Consider the following 8,528-nt stretch of genomic DNA (forward strand, 5'->3'; position numbering starts at 1 on the left):
CAAACAGTAACCATGACTTTTTGGGGGTGCAAGTTTGGCTTTGGGAAGTGCTTTAGAGCTTCTTTTCAGTCCAGCCATTGCTGGTTGTTGTATAAAATCCATTAAAATCACTGCACGTCACAATCAGGTCAAGAAATGATTCGTCCTTGTTGCATAGAATAAGAGAAGAAGACACTTCAAAACGATGATTCTTTGGATTTTCACTCAGCTCATGAAGCACCCCACTCTTTGAGCTTTTTCACCTTTCCAATTCACTTCAAAAGGCACATGACCATACAGTGGCTGATGTTAAGTTCTTTGGCATCTTCTCGCGTAGTTGTAAGAAGATCAGCTTCCATGATTGCTTTCAATGGGTCATTGTCAATTTCCAATGGCCGGCCACTGTGCTCCTCATCTTCAAGACCCTTGTCTCCTTTGTGAAACTTCTTGAACCACCATTGCACTGTAAGTTCATTAGCAGTTTCTGGGCCAAATGCATTGTTGATGTTGCAAGATGTCTCTGCTACTTTATGACCCATTTTGAACTCAAATAAGAAAATTTCTCGAATTTGCTTTTTGTCTAACATCATTTCCATAGTCTAAAATAAACAGCAAATAATCAGTAATCAGCAAAACAAACAAAAACTGAAAAATGCCCATTAAAATTATGTATAAGATAATCACATTTATTTAAGAATGTATTCCAATATCAAACGGCAAATTCCAACAACGTAAAAACAGCAATTACTTTCCCACTCACCTAACAGATTCATTTGGAAGCAAGGACTACAAAATATTTTTAATGTAAAATGTTTCTTTAGTCACACTTATTCTGTAGTTCTATACTCTAATGTAATCCCTTTAAGGACTTTCTATTGCAGAATCATCTTCTTACCTTGGAGGTCAAGCCTACAACTTTATCTGCCCAGTATCAGCTTTTTGCAATGTAAGATCATTCTTCCTTCTCAATGAGAGGGGCAAAAAGACTAAAAATGTCATAAAGATTTAAGAAATGAAACAGATAACCAAACCTTTACTAAAGATTTTATTAGTAACAAACATCAATAATAAGGGCAATGATACAAAAAGTTATGCAAAACTACAAATCATGCTCAACAGCCAGTAACCAGAGACCAGAAAGATCATCAGAAAAAGGTCACATTGGTGAGGACATGAGGATACAAAGATAAAAGTGTGTAACCTTGATAAAGGAACACAGGGAAAGAAGTCTAAGTTCAAACGGAGACAAAGAGTAAACTCTTATCTACTAACGTCAGACAGTTCTAAAGACCAGCAGAGGCATAGCTCATGAGCAGGTCAAGCTAGATTAATGAGCCAGGGAAAGGCAAATATCCACTGTTCCCACCACGAATGTTAATCTCCCTATTTTCTGAGTATGCTCTGAGAATACTACATTGATGTCATCACTTTTTCTTCTCCATGCTCAAGAATGTCCTTCTCTCAGTTCTCTATCATCCAAATCCATTTATCTTTGAAGATCTATCTTCTCCAGGTAGCAGTCAGCTTTTCTCTAAACCTATAATATTCATTGATTGTACCATATGCTTTGGTACTTAAGAATTTGCTCTATTATGATGTGAGAATGTGTGTGTGAGTTTACTTTCAAATTGCTTATACATAAATTTTAGTTTCTTATTGTCTATAATATAATATATCTCATAATATTCACTGTCAGTATATGTCCAACAGATATTTCTAGAATTAAATTAATTGAATTTATTTTTTAAGATCTACCAAAAAATAAAAGTAACTTCCCTGCCATCAAAAACAATAGAAAAAAGTATTCATACCATATTATTTTTATTGCTATTTATTTATTACTATGATTTAAATTGTATTATTTTATGTATTACCATTATTTAAAATGTTTAAATTATCATAAAAACTATTATTTAAATTGTTTTTCCTATATGGTAAAAAATATGGGAGCAAAAATAAAAGGTAGCAAACAAAAACATTAGGAAGTTATATAATATTTTGACTAGAAAAGCCAACTACCAAATTAAAAATTTTAGATTAATAAAAGCATTAATAAAATGAATAAATAGATGAATATTTTTAAAAATCTGCAGTTTTGTTATATGCCATTGTCATTTGAGAGACGTGACAGGATCCCATTCACAATAAGAAAAAAATACATAAAATATTTAAGAGTAATTGCAACAATAAATGAATTTTACCTACTTGAAAAAAGCAATAGACCTTTCCGAAATATATAAGATACAATTCGGAAAAAATCAAATATATTGTAAGAAGTTAAATTTTTCTCATTAATTTATATTTAATGAAAGTAAATAAGAAAGTAAAATAGATTGTTGTAGAAGAAAAAAGGAATAAATAAACCAGTTTTCAATTTCACCTGGCTAGAAGACCAAGCAAAAATATGACAGTATCTATTCAGCAAAGGAAGAATAAAGAAAAATTTCCTATGTGATAGTAAACCCTTTTAGACCTATAATAATTAAAACAATGTGTTGTTGGAACAAAAATAGATCTCTTAGAATAGAATAGATTATATATTATATATAAAGATTATATATAAATATTTAATGTTTATAAAATAAGTATCTGAAAACAATAAGGAAAATAGTTTATTCAACAGTATTGACACAATGTGTTAGAAATCTAAAGACAAAATATGTATTTTTTGTTGTTGTTGTTGTTGTTTTTTATTTTGAGACAGAGTCTCACTCTGTCACCAGGCTGGAGTGCAGTGGTGCAATCTCAGCTCACTGCAACCTCTGCCTCCCAGGTTCAAGCAATTTTCCTGCCTCAGCCCCCTGAGTAGCTGGGGCTACAAGCACGCACCACCATGCCCAAGTAATTTTTGTATTTTTAATAGAGACAGGGTTTCACCATGTTGGCCAGGATGATCTCAATCTCTTGACCTTGTGATTTGCCCGCCTTGGCCTCCCAAAGTGTTGGGATTACAGGCGTGAGCCACCAAGCCCAGCTGAAAATCTGTTTTAGACTCACAATTTACATGACAAACTAAAATAAATCTCATGTGTATTAAATTGTTACTTTTTAAAATAACTATAAGAAAACTAGAGAAGACATTTAGTTTTAAACATACTGAGATAAAAATCAGTTATTAACACAATGAAAATTTTTATATGTAAAAAAGTTAAAACTATGAAATTTAGGAAAAAAGACGAGTATGTTGAGGAAAATAATTGCAGCAAATAGAATATTATAATGAATGTAATTGGTAAGAAATAATCAAAGTGCTGGGATTACAGGGATGAGCCACTGTGCCTGGCTAACAAAGTCTGTTTTACAATCATATACTGAATCTCTCATGTAACTTATTAAATACTGTACTGAAAGTGAAGCACAGAATGGATATGGGTACTAGATATATGATTTCAACTGAATGTGCACCACTTTCACATCATCATAAACTCAAAATTAATGTCAAACTATTGTAAGTTGGGTACTATCTGTATGTTATTTAATTTTATTTTTGTGGATTGGATTTGATGGATTAAGTTTTAGATTGTATATTATTGGAAATATCAGATTTCCCTTATTATAAGTGTGAAGTTCATATGCTCTAGTGAGAATTTCTTCAGACTCATAGTCTACAGTATTGGGTTTAAATGTGAAGATTTCAATTATGAGCTACATGATTATCTGCCAGCATGTTTTCTCATGCATCAAACTGAAAATTTATCTTTCAAGGTTGTGTGAGTGGTACAGCAGACAACATTACTATAAAATGTTCCACAAATATTAGGGAACATATCTCCTGCCTTACTTATGAAATGGTTCTGCAGTCCTCCCCAGAAGGCAGCTTTATAGGGAAGTGCTTATCAATTATGTATTATTGTTTCATGATTGTGATTTTTTTTTCACGATTCATCTGAAAGACTTGCAAATGAAATACTCCATAAAGCAAGACAACCTTGAAAATGTCATAGTTTCAGAAACGTTGGATAAGAAAATCAGCTGTTATTGAAACTAAGCTCGATGTGATTTGATATCATGCTCTGAGCTTGTCACTAAGAATATCTGATCTCTACCCATAAACAAACTGTTTAAAAACTAGTTAAAAGCTATCAGCACTAAGAATGATTGAATTTATTTAACCTAGTGCTGAATACACTGTAGATAGTAAACAAGTACATACTATATGATCAATACCAGAAAAATATTCCAACTAGTCAATTTCTAGAAAACCTTTCAATGTTGTTTGACTAGTTTTAAATCAAATTCATAATTTGATTTTGTATAACTTGATTTTGGAATAATGCTTCTTGCATCTCAGACTTGCCCAATTACTTTTTGATTTGTGCATTATCCATGTGTGGCTCTGTTTGTTTTTATAAATAAACTCTGAATAAATGGCTCTCACTGAAATTGCACTCATTTGAGAATGCACATGTCTATGTGGGGTTTACGGATAATGGCTTTCTTCTCTTAGCTTGACTTACCAAATTGACTGCCACTTGCTATTTATGTTTGAATTTAATCTGAATTAAATTCTTACAAAAGAAATAAAAACCTCATTTTAACACAAAGAGTTTGGTAGAATCCCTTGAATAAGGAAGAGAAAATATATTTATATATAGATAAATGAGGCTGTAGGTGGTTTTATGAAATGGTGTGGTTTTGTGAATTAAAATGTTACCCTATGTTAAGATTTCTGACAAAACATGAGATCTATAATTATTTACTCAACAAACATATTTATGATGAGCTGTAACAGAGGTGGATGGCAGAATCTGATTTTAAGTTTTTCATAGTTGCACAAACAAGCAAAGTGCAATAGTGACTGTGGCAGAAATCACAATAATTTTTTTTAAACCAGGTATTTGACTTTCTCCCAATCTTCTAAGAAGTATCATTTGTAAGAAAAGTCTGATTAAGTGGGTTACTGCTTTTCTAAGAAGAGTCATGACTGGCTGTTCATAATCAGTAAACCCAAAGAGGCATTGACTAGCTTTAAGGTTAAGATACAAGTACATTATCTTACCTCTGAAATACATAAGAATTGGCAAGAAGGTTGGAGGACTTAGGGCAATGATGGAAGGGAAGAGTTAGAAAAGAAAAACCAAATTGCAACACAATAGAGAAAATGTGGAGAAAGACTGAGAGATGAAGAAGCTGTTATGAACAATGCATCATTAGTTGGTAAAGCAAAGAGAAAATTTAAGTCAAACTACTCCAAAAAATGTTAGGGATATATATATATATATCCCTAACATATATATATATATGGTGCAGTACCTCCACTGGGATGAATCTTTCAGTAAAGATGAAGGTTGCTCTTCAATGCTTCTTTAGAATGATTTGTGTGTTTTTCCAGATGCATCTGCATTTGAGATTGAACTTGAGGTTAGCTGAGTGGATCAAGATGGACCACACTTGTTTGGAAGTTATGTTTGAAGTGTTACGAGAAAAGAGAGAAAAGAGTTGCTTATTCAGTAAATGGATAAGTGGAATGAAGAAAATACTTCAAATGTAGTCGTTTGGCTGGGTGTGGTGGCTCACACCTGTAATTCTAGCACTTAGGGAGACCAAGGCAGGTAGATCACTTGAGGCCAGGAGTGTGAGATCAGCCTGGCCAACATGAAGAAAATTCGCCTCTACTAAAAATACAAAAATTAGCTGGGCATGTGGTGCACACTTGTAGTCCCAGCTACTCAGGTGGCTGAGGCATGAGAATCACTTGAACCGAGGAAGTGGATGTTACAGTGAGCCAAGATTGTGCCACTGCACTTCAGGCTGGGCTACAGAACAAGACCCTGTGTGGTGTGGGGGGTGGGTGTGTGTGTATACAGAAAGAGAGTCAACAAAACTTAAAGATATTAAAAAAAGGGAAGAATATGTGTAAAGGCAAGAGTTTCCTGTTTACAGCTACTAAACAAAACTGGGGACATCAGACATTATGAGTCTAATGATGAGATTCAACAGGAAGTGAACGATATCACCTAAATTTTGGTACCTACAGAAGCAGGAACCATTGTATTCTCATCAAACATCTGAGCTAACTACTGTGTTTTTAAAAAATAGAGATAAAAGGGCAAGTTAAGGTACAAGAAAATGCAAACACTCAAAACCAAGATAAATACATTCTATAGAACAAATGTGCAGGTTCTCCAAACAAGGAAAGATGAGGTAACTGTCAAATAAAAAAAAAAAAAAGTTAAGACACCATAGCTAAATACAATATGTAGACCTTGTTGGAGCTAAATTGAAGCAAATCAACTGGAAAATAGCTTTCTTTGAGAAAATTTAAAAATTTGAATATACAAATATACTCTGGGTATCAGATACTATTAAAGTATTAATGTTAATTCAGTTAGGTGTAAACATAGAGAGAATTTTGATATTTATCAGAAATACATTCTGTAGTACTTATGCATGAAATAACATGACTACAATTCACTTTAAAATACCATGGTTAAAAATGTAGGAAGTGAAAATTAAAATAGAATTAGTCAATCTTGATCTTTTTTGAAAATGGGTAATGAATAGGTTTATAGCTGCTTACTGTACACTTTGTCCCTTTTGTATGGTTTTTAAATTTTTTATAATAAAAAGTGAAAACTAAAGAAAATGGAGAAAGTTTCCCGGCTCCTTTTTACTTCTCTGGAATCACAGTTCTAGAACTTCCATTTGGTTCTTCTTCATGTGTTCCATTTCTCTGCTAATATTTTCTATCTTTTCATTTACTGTGAACATATTATCTTTTACATTTTTGAACACCAAAGGAGTATCTGCTTTAAAATTCTTTGACAATTCCAACATCTGGGTTATCTCAGAATTTGTTCCATAATTTGGTCTTTTTTCTAGAAATTAGTTCACATTTTCTAATTCTTTATATGCCAAGTCATTTTGAATTTGATGCTGGATTTTGTCAATGTTACATTGTAAAGATTCTAGATTCTGTTATATTCCTCTGAAGAATGCTGATTCTTAGTTTTACCAGACAATTAATATAGTTGGATTCCAAAAGTAAACTTTGCCTTTGGGCTGTTCAAATGTCATTTTATTTAGTCTTTTATTCTTAACTGGATTTTGCCCTGTATCTGATACAGACAAAGTCACAGGCAAAATTTTAGACAGTATTTGGAAGTCCTCCTCTCTGATTCTCTCTCCTTCTTAGAATCCCATCTCATTATTAGTAACTGTGGTTGCCTTAAACTCTGTTCTCTGGCTCGTCAGTCCTGAAAGTCTGCAGGTAGAGTCACAGCTAATTCAAGGAATCAACTTCAGTGGGCTTTTAGACTAAATGTTATAAAAACAGCAAAATCATCATATGCCATTTCCTTCTCCCTAATGTCAACTTACCTCTAAAATCTACCTGTTTTTATTTACTCTCCAGTTCTTCACATCATTTTAAATGTTTTTATCCACAATTTATTTTGGATAATATAATTCTTGTGATTCTTGGGAAGATTGGGTTTGGTCAGAACATTACTTGGCATACTACACACAAAAATCAAATAGTAGAAGCATAAGAATATTTAAAAATATGAGTATAAAGAAACACTAGAAGAATAAGAAAACAAAATAAATTGAAAGATCATGGTAATAGCAAAAATATGAATGTGAAAAGAAAGGTAAATATACAAAAGTTCCCGTTTGTTATAGATATGATATTAATGCTAAAAATAATACAGTCAATATTTTATGGGTGCTAATAAATATATGAATTCGTGGACAGGAATGTTGTAGAGTAGTTGAAGATAAATTTGATAAAATGGGTTGGTATCAAATTTTGATGAGCTTCATGTGATATGCTGGTATCTGAAATTTTTTCTTATAGAAAGATAAGGAGCCCAATAGGCAATGGGAAAAACCTATTCATATAATTAGAGTTCCTTGGGAGAATATTTGCAGAGGCCTCAAAAATTATGTAATTTTAAATTATGAAATGTAAATAGAAACAAAGTGAAATTTATATTCCAAAGCAAATTAGTAAATTTTTGCAGACAATTCAAAAGTTACTGCTTCATGTTCCATTTTTTTTTTTAAGCAAATAAAAACAATGCATCCCTAACACATTGGTCCCATATATCAAGAGTAAGCCTGAGAATAAATTGCCATTTTTATAAGAAAGAAACTTTGCCCATTTTAAAAATAAAATTAAATGTTACTTAGATATTACAAGTATGACTTTATGATATTAATAGTTTTGGAATTGCTATAGCAACAGTGGACTGTAAACATCCTCCCACAGAACAAGTAGGCATTCCACAAATGATTGGAAAGAAAAAAGGGAACAATTTAATATTGGTCATTTTACTTAGAGGATTATTAATTTAATTTATTCTTTCAACAAACCAACGTTTGGTTTCATTGATTTTCTCTATTATTTATACATTTTCTATTTCACTGATTTCTTCCTTACATTTATTATTCATTTTTTCTACTTAGTTCCAATTTGATTTGCTTTTTAAATTAGTGTTCTAATAAGAAAATTTAGATCATTAATATTATATATTTCTTCTTTAGCTTTAGTTGCATCACACACATTTTAATATATTATACTTTTATTGTAATTCAGTTACATATAT

This window comes from Papio anubis, chromosome 13 (assembly GCF_008728515.1).
Source record: "Papio anubis isolate 15944 chromosome 13, Panubis1.0, whole genome shotgun sequence".
In the NCBI taxonomy this organism is placed as follows: domain Eukaryota; kingdom Metazoa; phylum Chordata; class Mammalia; order Primates; family Cercopithecidae; genus Papio; species Papio anubis.